An 18,570-nucleotide genomic window follows, 5' to 3' on the forward strand; every position below is an offset into this window, starting at 1 on the left:
TTCGCATGCGTAAGGGCACTTTCATGGAACTTTGTGACTTGCTTTCCCCTATCCCTGAAGCGCATGAATACCAGGATGAGAGCAGCCCTCACAGTTGAGAAGCGAGTGGCGATAGCCCTGTGGAAGCTTGCAACGCCAGACAGCTACCGGTCAGTTGGGAATCAATTTGGAGTGGGCAAATCTACTGTGGGGGCTGCTGTGATGCAAGTAGCTCACGCAATCAAAGATCTGCTGATATCAAGGGTAGTGACCCTGGGAAATGTGCAGGTCATAGTGGATGGCTTTGCTGCAATGGGATTCCCTAACTGTGGTGGGGCTATAGACGGAACCCGTATCCCTATCTTGGCACCAGAGCACCAAGCCGGCGAGTACATAAACCGCAAGGGGTACTTTTCGATAGTGCTGCAAGCTCTGGTGGATCACAAGGGACGTTTCACCAACATCAACGTGGGATAGCCGGGAAAGGTGCATGATGCTCGCATCTTCAGAAACTCTGGTCTGTTTCAAAAGCTGCAGGAAGGGACTTTCTTCCCAGACCAGAAAATAACTGTTGGGGATGTTGAAATGCCTATATGTATCCTTGGGGACCCAGCCTACCCCTTAATGCCATGGCTCATGAAGCCGTACACAGGCAGCCTGGACAGTGGTCAGGAGCTGTTCAACTACAGGCTGAGCAAGTGCAGAATGGTGGTAGAATGTGCATTTGGACGTTTAAAGGCGCGCTGGCGCAGTTTACTGACTCGCTTAGACCTCAGCGAAACCAATATTCCCACTGTTATTACTGCTTGCTGTGTGCTCCACAATATCTGTGAGAGTAAGGGGGAGACGTTTATGGCGGGGTGGGAGGCTGAGGCAAATCGCCTAGCTGCTGGTTACGCGCAGCCAGACACCAGGGCGGTTAGAAGAGCTCAGGAGGGCGCGGTACGCATCAGAGAAGCTTTGAAAACCAGTTTCATGACTGGCCAGGCTACAGTGTGAAAGTTCTGTTTGTTTCTCCTTGATGAAACCCCCCGCCCCTTGGTTCACTCTACTTCCCTGTAAGCTAACCACCCTCCCCTCCTCCCTTTAATCACCGCTTGCAGAGGCAATAAAGTCATTGCTGCTTCACAGTCATGCATTCGTTATTCATTCATCACACAAATAGGGAGATGACTACCAAGGTATCCCAGGAGGGGTGGTGGAGGAGGGAAGGAAAATGCCACACAGCACTTTAAGCACAGCACTTTAAAAGTTTACAACTTTAAAATTTATTGAATGACAGCCTTCTTTTTTTTGGGCAATCCTCTGTGGTGGAGTGGCTGGTTGGCCGGAGGCCCCCCCACCGCGTTCTTGGGCGTCTGGGTGTGGAGGCTATGGAACTTGGGGAGGAGGGCGGTTGGTTACAGAGGGGCAGCAGTGGCAGTCTGTGCTCCAGCTGCCTTTGCTGCAGCTCAACCATACACTGGAGCATTCTGGTTTGGTCCTGCAGCAGCCTCAGCATTGAATCCTGCCTCCTCTCATCACGCTGCCGCCACATTTGAGCTTCAGCCCTGTCTTCAGCCCGCCACTTACTCTCTTCAGCCCGCCACTTACTCTCTTCAGCCCTCCACCTCTCCTCCCGGTCATTTTGTGCTTTCCTGCACTCTGACATTATTTGCCTCCACGCATTCGTCTGTGCTCTGTCAGTGTGGGAGGACAGCATGAGCTCGGAGAACATTTCATCGCGAGTGCGTTTTTTTTTCTTTCTAAGCTTCACTAGCCTCTGGGAAGGAGAAGATCCTGTGATCATTGAAACACATGCACCTGGTGGAGAAAAAAAAAGGGACAGCGGTATTTAAAAAGACACATTTTATAAAACAGTCGCTACACTCTTTCAGGGTAAACCTTGCTGTTAACATTACATACATAGCACATGTGCTTTCGTTACAAGGTCACATTTTGCCTCCTCCCACCGCGTGACTACCCCCTCAACCTTCCCCCCTCCCTGTGGCTAACAGCGGGGAACATTTCTGTTCAGCCACAGGCAAACAGCCCAGCAGGAATGGGCTATACTGAGTGTCCCTGAAGAAAAGCACCCTATTTCAACCAGGTGACCATGAATTATATCTCACTCTCCTGAGGATAACACAGAGAGAGAAAGAACGGATTTTGGTTGAATGCCAGCAAACATACACTGCAATGCTTTGTTCTACAGTGATTCCCGAGTATGTGTTACTGGCCTGGAGTGATAAAGTGTCCTACCATGAAGGACGAAATAAGGCTGCCCTCCCCAGAAACCTTTTGCAAAGGCTTTAGGACTACATCTAGGAGAACCGCAAATGCCAGGGCAAAGTAATCCTTTCACATGCTTGCTTTTAAACCATGTATAGCATTTTAAAAGGTACACTCACCAGACGTCCCTTCTCCGCCTGCTGGGTCCAGGAGGCAGCCTTGGGTGGGTTCGGGGGGTACTGGCTCCAGGTCTAGGGTGAGAAACAGTTCCTGGCTGTCGGGAAAACCGGTTTCTCCGCTTGCTTGCTGTGAGCTATCTACAACCTCCTCATCATCATCATCTTCTTCGTCCCCAAAACCTGCTTCCATATTGCCTCCATCTCCATTGAAGGAGTCAAACAACACGGCTGGGGTAGTGGTGGCTGAACCCCCTAAAATGGCATGCAGCTCATCATAGAAGCGGCATGTTTGGGGCTCTGACCCAGAGCGGCTGTTCGCCTCTCTGGTTTTCTGGTAGGCTTGCCTCAGCTCCTTCAGTTTCACGCGGCACTGCTTCGGGTCCCTGTTATGGCCTCTGTCCTTCATGCCCTGGGAGATTTTCACAAAGGTTTTGGCATTTCGAAAACTGGAACGGAGTTCTGATAGCACGGATTCCTCTCCCCAAACAGCGATCAGATCCCGTACCTCCCGTTCGGTCCATGCTGGAGCTATTTTGCGATTCTGGGACTCCATCATGGTCACCTGTGCTGATGAGCTCTGCATGGTCACCTGCAGCTTGCCACGCTGGCCAAACAGGAAATGAGATTCAAAAGTTCGCGGTTCTTTTCCTGTCTACCTGGCCAGTGCATCTGAGTTGAGAGTGCTGTCCAGAGCGGTCAGAATGGAGCACTCTGGGATAGCTCCCGGAGGCCAATACCATCGAATTGTGTCCACAGTACCCCAAATTCGAGCTGGGAACGTCGATTTAAGCGCTAATCCACTTGTCAGGGGTGGAGTAAGGAAATCGATTTTAAGAGCCCTTTAAGTCGAAATAAAGGGCTTCACTGTGTGGACGGGTGCAGGTTTAAATCAATTTAACGTTGCTAAATTCGACCTAAAGTCCTAGTGTAGACCAGGGCATAGTTAAACCAAAATAAATTTGGGTTGAGCTGAAAGGCGTGTGTCCACACAGCGGCTTAACTAAACCACCTCACATTGTATGTCGCCAACCCCTAAAACACATAGACTGATGCGTGGAAGGGGTAACGTTTTACAGTGATTTGAATGTTGCTCTCTTCCCACCTCAAGCCCCTTCAAATCAACTGAACAACCAGAAAGTCTGGGGATGACTATTAAAAAGCATTTCCCTCTGACAGAGGCCTTAGAGAAGGAGTAGAATGAAAATTGTCCCTCGAACCCACATAGACAGACACAGAAGAGGCAGGAGAATAACAAAGTCTCTCCTTTTCTTAGAACAGAGAAGCATGTGGTGTTATGGGTCTAAACTATTAAATACGTCGTTGTTACAAAGTGCAGAAATCTTCCTACTTTATTAATTAACCATAGTGAATTCTTAAGTTTTCACTTGCAGTTACTTTATGAACATGAGCTAAATAGTCTCTGTAGTATTTCAGTGATGTATGTAACCCCTCTAAGGGTGTAAGGTAAAGGATGGTTTCATTGTTAAAATGCAGGAGTGGGATTCAAGAGATCTGTCTTACCTTGGGCAAGTCACTTCTCTGTGACCCAATTTCCCAACCTATTGAATGAGGTTAATAATATTAATTTATTTTTATGCCTGGTGTTATGAGACTTAGCTTATTTATCAACAGTCAGTATTGTTTAGTGGTTAGCTCAGTGGACCAGGAGACTTGGGTTCTCTTCCCAGCTCTGCCAATGACCTGCTGTGTGACCTTGGGCAAGTCACTTCACTTCTGTTTCCCCTCCCACCCTTATCTATTTGGACAGTTGCTGCCTGAAGAGCTTGTCATCTCTCAGTATGTGCAGTGCCTACATAATAGGCCCCAAAATTTCATAGATGCCAAGGCCAGAAGGGACCATTGTGATCATCTAGTGTGATCTCCTGCATAACACAGGCCATAGACCTTCCCCAAAACAATTGCTAGAGCAGATCTTTCTGAAAAACATCCAATCTTGATTTAAAAATGATCAGTGATGGAGAATCCACAACGACCCTTAGTAGATTGTTCCAATGGCTAATTACCCTCACTGTTAAAAATTGACATCTTATCCCTAATTTGATTGGGGCCCGTCGGTATTACACTAATACAAATGATAATGATCAATGTTGACATTTTGAATTCCTTGCATTTAAGGCTCTATGTAAGTACAGCACATTATATTTTATTATTATCCAGTTTTATGGGGAAACTGAAGTTATAACTGTTCTAATTCTTTATTATAACAGAAGGGTAAATATGTTCTGGTGCTGCCCTGTGCTGACTGGCTGTTTTCTCCAACCCTTTCCCTCCCCCTCCGTCACAGTCTTTTAACCTCAGCTTCACTCTACATTGACCCTTCTTACTCTTGTCTTCCCTTCCCTGTCCCCCTCAACTCCCATCCCTTACCTTTTCGTTTAGCTGACCCCCCTCCTAAGTATCCCCCTCACCAAAACAAAATACAAGTCATGAAATTAACATGATATTTATTATCACTGTATTGTTCCTTCTGCATGTCTGTTTTAACCCTACACTCAGCTCTGTTTGTCTTGTTTATTTAGATTGTAAACTCATTGGGCAAGGTCCATCTATTACTCTGTGTTTGTACAGTGCCTAGCACAATGGGGCCCTATTCTTGGTTGGCCCTGAGGCACTACTGTAATAAACATGATTAATAATAAGATGCATGTTCCAATGGAAATTAGCCAGATGGTGCTACATATTCCAGTGTGATTATTTGGAGTACATTCCTTACTGTTGGTCAGAAGTTCCTAGATTAATGTGGCTTAGGTGTTGCTCTCTTCTAAGTATAGTAGATGACACTGGGTGACAAAGATGGCTGTTAGTTCCAATGTAATGTGTTTAAATAAGTGGACAAAATGCAATAGTTCTTGATTGATTAGGACTGAGGTTAGTCCAATAGTATCAGTGAAATATGTTTGATACATTTTCCATTTAAATTAAAGGCGTTCTAAAACTGGTACAGAGTATACTGAACGAGGCACTTTATTCCAGCTATTTGTTTGTCCGTACGTTAACGTGTTAAGAGTGAAATGTCAACCTGTGGGTTATATACTTTGCACGTCACTCTGTAAAATGTATTTTCAGGTAGATTTATACTGTCCTGATAGATTGACAAGGAAGTCTTGGTGGCATGCCATATACATTTTCACTGTGCTCAGTGGTCCTTATCCCAAGCCTATTGTAATCAATGGGATTCTTTCTATTCACGGGTTTTGGCGCAGGTCCTAAAAGAAATAAATACATTGAAAGGGTGACAGCTATTAACTGGATAGAAGGAGGCAACTCTATGCATGGGAAGGTTGGGGTATAAATGCATAAGTAGAATAGAATATGAAAATATACGTGTGTTTCTTAAGTCGTACAATAATAAGAAAATAGCAACGGAGAGCAGGGTCTTTTGCACTCGTTTCAAAAGTGGCCACAGTCTGGAGAAGTGACACACTAGCTATAAATGGGCCAAGTCCTGAGAGGTGCTTAGCACTTACAACTACTTTTATTAACTCAGTTACTTCACCAACTTTTATTTAAAAGCCTTGTGATCACTATAACACCACTGGAACCTGATGGCATGATATATGGAATCACAGCCCTCTTTAAACACGATACATATATTAAAGACAAACAGTCTTCTGCACAGCTTGAGCTCCAGTTTTCTCTCGTTTAACAGGGACCACATCCTGACTGGGACTCTAGACTGGTTGCAGAGTCTAGTGGCTGGATAACATACTGAATGTCAATATATAATTACACCCAGCACTTCACTGTCTTCTTCCTGGACACCTGTGACAAGCTCCTGGTGGTTGATCTGGCAGCAAAAGGGTCTCTGGCTCGGTTTGGCACCACGAGGCACCCCGCCTCCTTCCTGCCACCTCCTCTGAGAAGGGTCTGCCTGAGAGACATCACTACTTTCTGTTCATGCAAGCTGCTTGGCTCAGCAGGGCAGCTACAATAAGAGGAACAGTCTCTAGCAACCTGGGAGCCTCTACTTTCAGGAATGACAAAGGGAGATGGGATTGAAGTTGAGGGGCTGATTCAGTGTGTACAAAGGCTGGCTTTCTCAAATTGGCTGAGTGAGGACAGATGGTGGTTGAAGAGTAAGAGAGAATGGTGGATCAGGAACGGGCGGGTGCGGTGAACAGTAGAAGCGGAGACCTGAATGATGAAAGTAGATTGAGAGAATAGTGCTGGTGGGAGCCAAAAGGGCAGTTTGCCCTGAAAGAGGATTTTAATGAGTGAGGGGTTGAAGACTGCTGTGGAATGTTGTAGCTCTTACTTGTTTAATGCCTACCATTAGAATTTAAACTCTTCAGGCAGGGGCTGTGTTTATTAATATGTCCGGAGAGTGTCTAGCATATTTTGGCATGACTGCTATATACAGAATAATAATTATATAAATATATATAATAATCATATATATATATTAAAAGTATATTTACTAGAGCTGGTTGGAAACCAAAATTTGTGTGCCGTTGGAAATCCTAACTTTTAGAAAGAAAAAAAAACCTCCTAGATGAAACGATAGCTAAGATTTCTAAACTTCCTGCAGAAAGAAAATCCCCAAAAGTGTCTCTTTGGGACTACCAAATTGTTTAGTTTCCAGTAAGATAAAAATGCGACACTTGGACTTTAGTATACTATTAAAATATTTAATACGATCAATATCAATATGAAAAATAAAGTCAACATGAAATCAATCTGAATGACGAAGTGGAAAAAAATGGTTTCCTGGATTGAAAGCAATCGTTTCGACATTGTTGAAACGAGACAGTTGAAACGATTTATTTTGACTTTTTCCCATCTAGAATTTTGTCAAAATGGACAGGTTCCCATGAAATGTTGAGACTTCCACAAAACTGCATTTTCTGATGGGAAACTGGTTCACTGATATTCTTCTACCAGTTCTACTATTTACTGAGGTTTAAAGAATCACAGGGCCGATACGTGTTCACGACAAAGGGTTAAAACCTGAGAACTGCTGAACATCTGCAGCTCCCCTGGACCAAATCCTGAGGACTTAACTCACTGCCCTACTTCACAGAGGTATTATGAGGCTAACTCCATTTTAAAAATTAGGAGGTACTCGGGCACTGGTGGTGGTGCTTGAATGCTGTGGTTAGGAGGGTCAGATAAGTCCCTGAGCTAGAACACATTCTAGGCTTTGGTACATAAGCCTGGCTTTTTCTTTTTAAAGTGAGCACGCACAGGCGCACACCCAGGTGAGTACATGCCCCCCCTTGCACACGTGCAAACCTGAATGGATGATTGTGCAATTTGGAGTCTATACACAATCATAACTATGGGTGTGATCCATCTCTCACTGTGAGCTTTTCCATTGACTTCAGTGGGAGCTGGATCAAGCCTTTGGTGCACTCACAAATCATAGTTGTATGCATCCGAATTTCTATACATATAAGCCAGAAGCATGAGAAAGTGTGTGTATACAGTCTTACACATCAGGACCCGGGCTCCTAAATCTGAATAAATACATTTTTTATTAATCAGTTATTTAATTAACATACATTAACTGTCTTTTTAATCAAAATAATTAGATTTGATAAAGTTATTGCCTGCTGTTTAAATGATAATTGGGTCATAAAACTATAATTCAGACTAATTGAAAGGTCTTAATTAGTTATTCGATACAATTTTCTACTAAATCTCTGGAAATCCTATTTTAAAGTGAATTTAGTTTTATTATAAAAGTGGGCCTGAGCCACAAAGTTTAGATCTAGCATCAGATCTCAATCCCAACCTCCCTGAAGTTTGAGAGTCTTCACAGTTGGTGTATTGAATCCACCTATTATAGAGCTGTAAAATGTATATATGATATCAACAGTATTTTAGTCACTGCCACTTAATATTATGGCCTCAATAAGAAAATAAGTAACTTGATTGTCCAAGCAGTTGATAAAAGAAAAGAATCAAAAGGCAGTGGAATAGAGGCTTATTGTCACAAGAATTTTCCTGGGGGAGAGGAGTGAGGTTATTTGGGTCAGGCTCCATTTCTGAGATGTGTATTTTGATTTTGAGATTGTCATTCCAAGAGTCAGTATTATATTAATTTATTAAAACAACTTATCAGTATTGACCAAGGTGCACTTCATTGACCAAGGTGCACTTATAGGTGCGCTTCATCAATTCAAACATTAAATTAAAAAGAAAAAAAATGTCTTACTTGGGTCTCTATGCACTGCAGATCTTTGAGGCCTTGCAGATCACTTCCCAGTGAAGGAGAGTCTGGGAGAATTCCAAGTGTAACCTGTTTTATTACACCTGTAGACAAGTCTAGTAGCAGAGATGTAGGGCAATCCCTTCTTCCAGGAATCTTAGTCCAAGACCAAGGCCCAATTCACAGACAGCAACTCTGCTTCAAGAATTGACTCATTGGATGCCAGTGAGGAAATATCATTTCAATGCTAATAAATCAATGGGTTTTTTATTCAGGTTTGCTTTGGGGAAGGTCATGTTATATTAAAGGAGCAGTAACTTTTTCTTAGCATATGCTCAATGTGCCTCAGGTGGCACATGACCAGGATTCATCACTGAATTTGATCCGCTGGTTGGATCATTAGCTTCCCCCACCTGGGCTGGGTACAGATGGGGAGTGTGACTTGAATGCTGACTCCATGCCCCTGGAGCTGTAACTAAGAGTAGCTAATAAATAGCTCTGATATGAGGGTTGGACTAGATGACCTCCTGAGGTCTCTTCCAACCCTGATATTCTATTATATGTCTTATTGGTTGACTTAACTGCTGGGGAAACCCATAGACGGTGCAACAGGAGGTTACGCTATGAGGCTCCCATCCAGCCAATACTTAACCAGAGGTGTAACTTTACTCACATGACTACTTTACTCATGTGAGTAATGCCATTAAGGTCAACAGTAAAGTTACTCATGTGCATAAATGCTTGTAGGCTTAGCCCCGAATATGGCACACCTCCTTCAAATCACATTTAGGCCCCAGTCTTACAAAGGGATCTTTGTGGAAGGATCCTTCCTCCCGTATGGATCAGAGCATTCATCAATAGCATACTACTTTTCAGGCAATACTTTTATCCCCTCCTTTTGGTATATTTTTACATCCACTGCTATTTTAAAGCTATTTAATAAGAATTTGAAAAATTAGCTTTATCAGATCAAGATCAAGATCAAATGAAAATGCCATTGCAAAACCAAGAGGACCCTGATCCTGGAATTATTCACTTTGATGGGACTACTCCCATGAGTAATGTTACACACTTGCCTAAGTCTCTGCAAAACTGGACCAATGTATAAGTCAGCTATGCTTAGGTAAACATGTCTACAGATATGCGTGCTGTACAAGGAGCTACTGAGTCATATATGTATAAGGCTAGATCAGTGGCTTTCTCTCTGACTATGAACTGTGGTGAGAAGCCATCAGAACCTGTTAGCTGGGGGTTCTATGAAGTTGCCATTGCTGTAGTCCCAGGGGCAAAGGGAATGACTGGCAATGGAGATCTCATGGCTCGTCTACACGCCATGTTACTGCACGGCAAGCCAGGGTGTGAAGCTACAGTGCACCAGCTTGCCATACAGTATTATCCCTGCTATAGAACAGCGAAAGTCCCAGAGTGCAGCGTGAGGTAGTGCTGCCTGAAAGTGTACGCTACACTACACTCCTGGACTTTCACTGCGCTGCGGTAGTGTCCACACAGGACATTATTACACGGCAAGCTGATGCGTTGTAGATTCACCCTGGCTTGCCATGTAGTAACCTGCCATGGCAACCATGATGCAGTTACTTTTTACCAGTCATGGGCCAAAGCCCAGGGAAGTCATTGGAAGAAAACCCATGGACTTCACTTGCCTACAGAGCAAGCCTTTAAGTGGCCCTTGGGGATTGGTCCTGCTTTGAGCAGGGGGTTGGACTAGATGACCTCCTGAGGTCCCTTCCAACCCTGATATTCTATGATTCTATGATTCTATGTGAAAAGAGGATACAAATAATATAGGTACAGTGGGCACCATTAAGCATTTGCCACTCTTCACTGAAAGCCTCACCAAAGTGTATTGAACTCATTGGGAATCTTCCCATTGATTTAAATGAGCTTTAGATCAGGGCCTGATTATAATGCCACCTCTCTCCTATTCTAAATAGAGAAAGACATTACAGTTGAGCCTTATCCTGAAAGGCAGGTAGTATCCACTGCCAATACTAAATCGACAGGTGATTAAGGTGATCGTCCCCGCTAAAGATCAAGTCCTTTCTGGAGCTTCCTGGAACGATTGTGTTTTTTAGGACTAAATCCTCAACTGGAGTAAATCAGTGTAATTCTGTTGACTTCAATGGAGGGTTGCCAATTTACAGCGATTAAGATCTGGCCTTTAATGTCTCCTACTGCATTAGCTCCCACACCAGGAAACCTAGAGTGTATGTTGAAAACAGGTCCCTGTGCCCACGTGTATGTTTCCATAGGCCGTAGCTTCCATTTTCCAAACAGATATGCACTTGGTGTAAGTTATAATATGTTCCCCATGATGTGCATAGAATATGTGAAGCTCAGGTGTTAATAAACCTCCCCCCCGCCACCACCAATAATTATGGAACCAGTTCCACATGATCGCAGCAATAACTGGTTTTGAAAACCTTTGAGTGTAATAGTCTTGTTTGTTTTAAGAGTATGCACACAGTGCTAGTCTTAAAAACCAGAAATGTTCTTTTCAGCTCAGCTTTCATAGAGGAGGGAAAAAATTACATCTTTAATTAAGATTTATGGTCCTCAATAGGACTCAGCAAGGCTAGAAAAACTGCTTAGGAGCGTGAAAAATAACAGTTAAAAATGGGGAAATATGATTAAGTGCCTTTAATTCCTACTGCCTCTTTTACGGGGTTTCCGATAGCCTCAGGCAGAAATAGGCACTTATTGTCTTTAAAAAGCATTATTCTTGGCATAAAATGTTTATAGATCAAGATGAAACTCGTTCTGAGAAATAATAACACTGGCATGAGTTGAAAGGACCTTGCCTTTGGAGGAGAAAAAAAAATTCAACAAATATTTAGTTTAATGGAAAAATTTACTTAAAGGGAAATGCTTTAAAAAAAAAACCACTCCATGTTGGAAAATATGGTTTATACATATACTACTTACGAGCCTAGAATGATTTGCATCTCAATAATGTGAAGTTAAATTTAAAACTCAGTTCAGCCTTAAAATAGAGATAACAGCCTTAAAAGGAAAATAATACTTTGCAAGCAAGACGGCACCATTAACTATTTCAGGGCAGTTGAGTTGCCTAGAATGTGTAAGTGCTGGATAAAGAGAAGCAGCATACCAGTGAAGCCTTTTCAGGGCTGATGTTCATAAGTGCTGGCACCCACAACTGCAAGTGAAGTCCATGGGAAAAGAGGTCGGCCTGCACCACCCTGGTCTGGCTGTTTGTGGTCACAGATAAAATGGCACTGACATATGCAGCTAGAAATGGGCCCTAACCAGAGTACTGGGTGTGATACAACAGGACCACAGCCTTTGGTAAACTCTAGATATACAAACAAACTGTCATAGGTTGGCCTTAACTCTATGAGGGACTCACATTGGAATCCTGAATCTAGACACCTTCAAACTTTGAGAAAGCTTGGAGCTGGATCAGACTCTACAGATGAGGCCCACAAACCAACTTACTCTCTTATGGAGGGTAGGGGGAATCAAAGTCTAGACTCTTCCACTAGGGACCTGAGCCTGCAACCTTTACACCCAGGAGAAATCATAGTAACTATTCACGTGACACACATGGTAGGCTTTGAACCCAACATCCTGACTACTCTACAACTAATCTGAGACAGGAAATCTGGTTTCAAGGTGATTAAAAGTTTTAGTGCTTATGGGACTGACCAAGGTTGAAACCTTGGATTGCCCCTGGTGTTAACAAACTCTCTAGAGTTTATATTGGTTTGGGGGACTTGGTTAGGCTGTAGCAATATTACCACTTTTAACCATGTCATAACTGGGTTAGATGAAAACCATATTTGAACTGTGTCCCCAGATTCAGTTATGGTTGTAGTGTAGCTGGACCCTCAAAGAAATAGAGAAGAGTAAAGCACAACCAGCAGTATATTCCAGGTCTGGCAAAAGTGAGTTCCATTAAAAAGTGCTTCATGCAAGTAAAGATCTAACTGCACTGAAATGACACCGTAAAGTGCTAAGGAACAGACTACATTCTTTTATCACCTCTTTTCCTAAACAGTAAAGGTGAAATACAGTGGGCATTCAATAACTTCACCAGGGGAAAGGAGGCAGCCTGAAAACTACTTTATATCCTGCTTCACTCTAAGTGTCTTTTGCAGACTTTTGCAAAGGTCATGCGCATTGTAAGGTGTTTCCTGGGGTAATAGCTGGTCAGCAGGGAAATGCATTAAGTGAAAAGCTGGGGCAAAGGACATCAAATAGTATCAGAACTAGAAGTGGAGCTTTTTTAAGATTAGAATGTTTGCATAACTTCCCCTCCCCCACATCCATTTTTGGTCCCCTTCTGCAGGACCAAAATCCCACGAGACAGCTCATAAGCCAACCCAACTAGAATAAGGAAACACCATCAGTCCCATGAGCAAAGCGGTGCTGCTGAAAATCGCTAGCTCAAACCAAAGGAATTTGGATACATTCAGTAAACAGCTAAATATATTATATGTAGTCCGCACTGTAGACTCAACGTGGGGGATCTGTACCATGACACATGTAGCTGTGTGAGGGCCAACTGTTGTATTACAGACTGGCCTTCAGTAGGATCAGGAGAACCCCAGGGATGCAAATTCTCACCTATGTTATTTAATGTTTGAATAAACTACCTGATGAGGAAACCGACTGAGGCCAAAATAGGAGGTGTGTTATGTAAATGTTCATTTTCAGAAGATCTTGAATATGCAGATGGCATTGCCTTATTGGCGAGACTACTGATCAACTGCAGTTCATGCTGGAAGAGCAGCAAAAAGCTGCAAAATATACGGGACTTCAAATCAATGGTGATAAAATCAAAGCTATGTATGCCTTTTATAAAATGAAAACAAATGATCTGCCAATGCTGCATATAGATAGCATTGACACTGAATGGGTGAATAGTTTTATCTATCTGGGTAGTCAGTTGAAAACCTGAGGTTCTATATCCAAAGAAATCACACATCAGATTGGTCTTGCATCAATGACGTTTCAGCATCTTCAAAGGCCTTTGAGCAGCGGGAATTTTGTGTGACAACTAAGATACAAGCGTCCAAGGTGGTAGTGATAACAACTCCTTTATTTGAAGCACAAACATGGCCACTAAAACCAGCTGAGGAAAGAAAACTAGATTTTTTTGTGTCAAAAGCTATGGTGTATTCTTAAGATCCGTTGGCTTGATTTTGTCACAAATGAGCAGATACTTGGTTGGTCCCAGCAAGAAGTCTTACACCGGTTGAGAACAAGACAATTTCAATGGTGGTGTCATGTCCAACATGCAGAAGAAGTTACACTTTTACAGAAGGTTTTTATACAGCTGAGGTCAAAAGCAGTAGAGTACCAGGCCAACCATGAATGACTTTGGAAAATGGAATTGTGAGGGATTTAAGAAGCCTAAACTCTCCCATATTAACTCTTGCCAAAAGAAGACTTGCAAGGGACCATTCAAGATGGAAGTCCATTTTACATGTCACCATGGCTACATCATACCCATCTGAATCTTCTGTTGCTGCTGCCATTCTGCTACTTCAAAATACTCATCTTGAGGTTTGCTCATCATAAATAGATGCACAGGAGACATATAGGTTAAAAGAATTTCCTTAACAATACCACAAATGGCAAACAATGGAAGTGGAGTTCTGTGACGATTCCCTCATCCTGTTTTCTACTTTTGATAGCAAGAGACTATATTTAAGTTGTCTGGTAAATCTATGAGCCATCAATAGCATCTCTAAAAATAACTCTGAGTGCTGGAGAGGTACAAAATCAAAACCACTCCAAACACTGAAATGCAAATTAACCGATTTCCTAATAAACTGGACCTGAAGATTGATCAGAATGTACTGGGGATTCCTTAATGACCCAAGAGATTAGGGCCACGGTTATGTATGTCATCTTAAAGATGACAGCCCCAATAGAAGTACAACAGCATGCTGGGATTTTGTTTTATTACTGACTCAAAGGAAAGAGAACCACTTCCTGAATCAGCAAGTTTGCTTCTAACGGTACCTTTCGCTTTCCTTGCAGGACTCCAACCCAAGTACTGATTAGCCCTTACGTTGCTTAGCTTCTAAAGTCCACCCTGATCACAGCTGGCTATTCTGTAGTTAGTCACATGGTATTTTTTGTTTTGTTTTTTAACCAAATAACCTTTTATGAATTTTCCTCCTGCTAAGTCATTGATGTGTAAAGTGAATGTAGTATTGCCCATTGTACAACCAATTTGAGTGGAAATAGATTCCAAGACTCTAATGGAACTTAATTTCCACCTCTCAATGGCACAGCAAGCGAGGTACCTTCAGAAGGAGATCAGAATGCTGTGCGGTGTTAGGCACTGTAAGAGAAAGGTTAAAAGAGAGATGATGTTTCATATCTTTGCCTCCACATTGTATCCCATTTCATTCGCTCATATGGTGGTTTATTTCTTCCTGTCTCTCTGATTCTGACTCATAAATGTTTAGAGGTAAGCCTTTAATACTTTCTCTTTTTAGTATATCCAGCATACTCAATAGACCCTTCAAAAAACCAGAAGCACACAACATAGGCTCATTGCTACCAGTGAAAAATGCAAGGAACTGCAGCCCAGCCCTGCATATGGGTTTCTGCGATCACACATCTGAGGAGGGTCATTAGCATTTTAAGGAGTGGGTGACGCTCACAGCCTCTCAGCGGAAGCATTGTAACATTAACTGACAGATTGTGGGAATCAATGCATTTTCCTTACACATGTAAAAATGAAAGTCACGGAATAGAAACAAGGTCTTCCCTCAGGGGAGGTGGGTTCCATTATCACAGGATAATCATGTTCCTGAGAATAGGTTTCAGAGTAACAGCCGCGTTAGTCTGTATTCGCAAAAAGAAAAGGAGTACTTGTGGCACCTTAGAGACTAACCAATTTATTTGAGCATAAGCTTTCGTGAGCTACAGCTCACTTCATCGGATGCATACTGTGGAAAGTACAGAAGATCTTTTTATACACACAAACCATGAAAAAATGGGTGTTTACAACAAAAGGTTTTCTTTCCCCCCACCCCACTCTCCTGCTGGTAATAGCTTATCTAAAGTGATCACACTCTCCTTACAATTTGTATGACAATCAAGTTGGGCCATTTCCAGCACAAATCCAGGTTTTGTCCCCACCCACCCACGCCCCAAACCCTCTCTCCTGTTGGTAATAGCTTATCTAAAGTGGTCACTCTCCTTACAATGTGTATGATAATCAAGGTGGGCCATTTCCAGCACAAATCCAGGGTTTAACAAGAACGTCTGAGGAGGGGGCGGGGGGGGTAGGAAAAAAAAGGGGAAATAGGTTACCTTACAAAATGACTTAGCCACTCCCAGTCTCTATTCAAGCCTAAGTTAATTGTATCCAATTTGCAAATGAATTCCAATTCAACAGTTTCTCGCTGGAGTCTGGTTTTGAAGTTTTTCTGTTGTAATATCACAACTTTTATGTCTGTAATCATGTGACCAGAGAGATTGAAGTGTTCTCCGACTAGTTTATGAATGTTATAATTCTTGACATCTGATTTGTGTCCATTTATTCTTTTATGTAGAGACTGTCCAGTTTGACCAATGTACATGACAGAGGGGCATTGCTGGCACATGATGGCATATATCACATTGGTGGATGTGCAGGTGAACAAGCCTCTGATAGTGTGGCTGATGTTATTAGGCCCTATGATGGTGTCTCCTGAACAGATATGTGGGCACAGTTGGCAATGGGCTTTGTTGCAAGGATAGGTTCCTAGGTTAGTGGTTCTGTTGTGTGGTATGTGGTTGCTGGTGAGTATTTGCTTCAGGTTGGGGGGCTGTCTGTAGGCAAGGACTGGCCTGTCTCCCAAGATTTATGAGAGTGTTGGATCATCCTTCAGGATAGGTTGTAGATCCTTAATAATGTGCTGGAGGGGTTTTAGTTGGGGGCTGAAGGTGACGGCTAGTGGCGTTCTGTTATTTTCTTTGTTAGGCCTGTCCTGTAGTAGGTGACTTCTGGGAACTCTTCTGGCTCTATCAATCTGTTTCTTCACTTCCGCAGGTAGGTATTGTAGTTGTAAGAATGCTTGATAGAGAACTTGTAGGTGTTTGTCTCTGTCTGAGGGGTTGGAGCAAATGTGGTTGTATCGCAGAGCTTGGCTGTAGACAATGGATCATGTGGTGTGGTCAGGGTGAAAGCTGGAGACATGTAGGTAGGAATAGCGGTCAGTAGGTTTCCGGTATAGGGTGGTGTTTATGTGACCGTCGTTTATTAGCACTGTAGTGTCCAGGAAGTGGATCTCTTGTGTGGACTGGACCAGGCTTGATGGTGGGATGGAAATTGTTGAAATCATTTTTTCATGGTTTGTGTGTATAAAAAGATCTTCTGTACTTTCCACAGTATGCATTCGATGAAGTGAGCTGTAGCTCACGAAAGCTTATGCTCAAATAAATTGGTTAGTCTCTAAGATGCCACAAGTATTCCTTTTCTTTTTCCTGAGAATAGAGGCCTTAGTTTGCTTCAGGTTTTGCTGTGAAAACTCCCAGTGGCTTCTGTCGGGATGGAATGGCACAATGAGGAATTGAATTGGGTGGCAATCTGTTAACCAGAGAAAATCACCAAGAGATACAGGAAGTAAGCTTTGGTCTCTAATACCCTGGGCACTTAGACACACCTACAGTTCCATCCCTCACCTTCTTCTGATAGGGAGGAAGGATGTGATTAAATTGTTTTAAATATCATAAGAGTGTCGAAGATCTGAAAGGACAGTAAAGTCAGGGTGTGGGGATTGATCATATATTCATGCCAAGTTCATGGGATACTATATTACAGAAGCTTGATAGCACCCCCATAGGTTAAATATATTATCGGAGGTTAGATTTAATTTTCACTTAAAGCAGGGATTCAACTTCATTTGTTCTAGTGTGAATAATATAGTGTATCCTCTCCAGATTTACAGCACATTATCTGTGAATCAAGATTGAATTGTGAGGGTGGGGATATTCAATTAAACCTGTTAGTTTATTCATGGGTTCACATTAATGTAAAAAAATGGGACCTTTAACAAATGTCCAATCTGTAGGCTTATTTTGGACCCCTTTTGCTAACAAACAGCTGATTTATTATCCTTCAAACTGTTCATATCATTTGAAATCATTACCATCTTCCTTTAAATGTACATTTGAAAAAATTAGGTTATTATTAAGCAAAGGTATTACTTATTTTTTCTCTCTAAACTTTCCCACTGTAGTCACAGTTCTTCCGTTCTCAGAATGGCCACCACTTTCCTCATCTTACAATGGGACTGTGACTACTCAGTGGAATGAAGTTGCTGATTTCTTTAGTAAAGATGTCCATTACTTCATAGTGTGGAGTGCTATAAGAAGTGTCCCTAGTAAAGACGGTCAATGTTTCGCATTCTTTTTCAAAGGGACTGAAGCCACAGGCTGCCCTCATCTCACTACCGCAATTTCACTAAAGCCCAGATCCTCAAAAGTATTTAGGCACCTAACTCCCATTGAAATCAATGGGAGTTTTGGCGCCTACATACATTTGAGGATCTGGGCCTAAAGCCTTAACTATCAGACTACTCTACTTTCAAACTTACCAACATGTGATTTGATACCGTGCCACATGGGGAATTATTAGTTAAATTGGATAAAATGGGGATCAATAGGAAAATTGAAAGGTGGATAAGGAATTGGTTAAAGGGGAGACTACAACGGGTCCTACTGAAAGGTGAACTGTCAGGCTGGAGGGAGGTTACCGGTGGAGTTCCTCAAGGATCGGTTTTGGAACCAATCTTATTTAATCTTTTTATCACTGACCTCGGCACAAAAAGTGGGAGTGTGCTCATAAAGTCTGTGGATGATACAAAGCTGGGAGGTATTGCCAATTTAGAGAAGGACAGGGATATCCTACAGGAGGATCTGGATGATCTTGTAAACTGGAGTAATAGTAATAGGATGAAATTTAATAGTGAGAAGTGTAAGGTCATGCATTTCGGGATTAATAACAAGAATTTTAGTTATAAGCTAGGGACGCATCAATTAGAC

This window comes from Lepidochelys kempii, chromosome 5 (assembly GCF_965140265.1).
Source record: "Lepidochelys kempii isolate rLepKem1 chromosome 5, rLepKem1.hap2, whole genome shotgun sequence".
NCBI classification, from domain to species: domain Eukaryota; kingdom Metazoa; phylum Chordata; order Testudines; family Cheloniidae; genus Lepidochelys; species Lepidochelys kempii.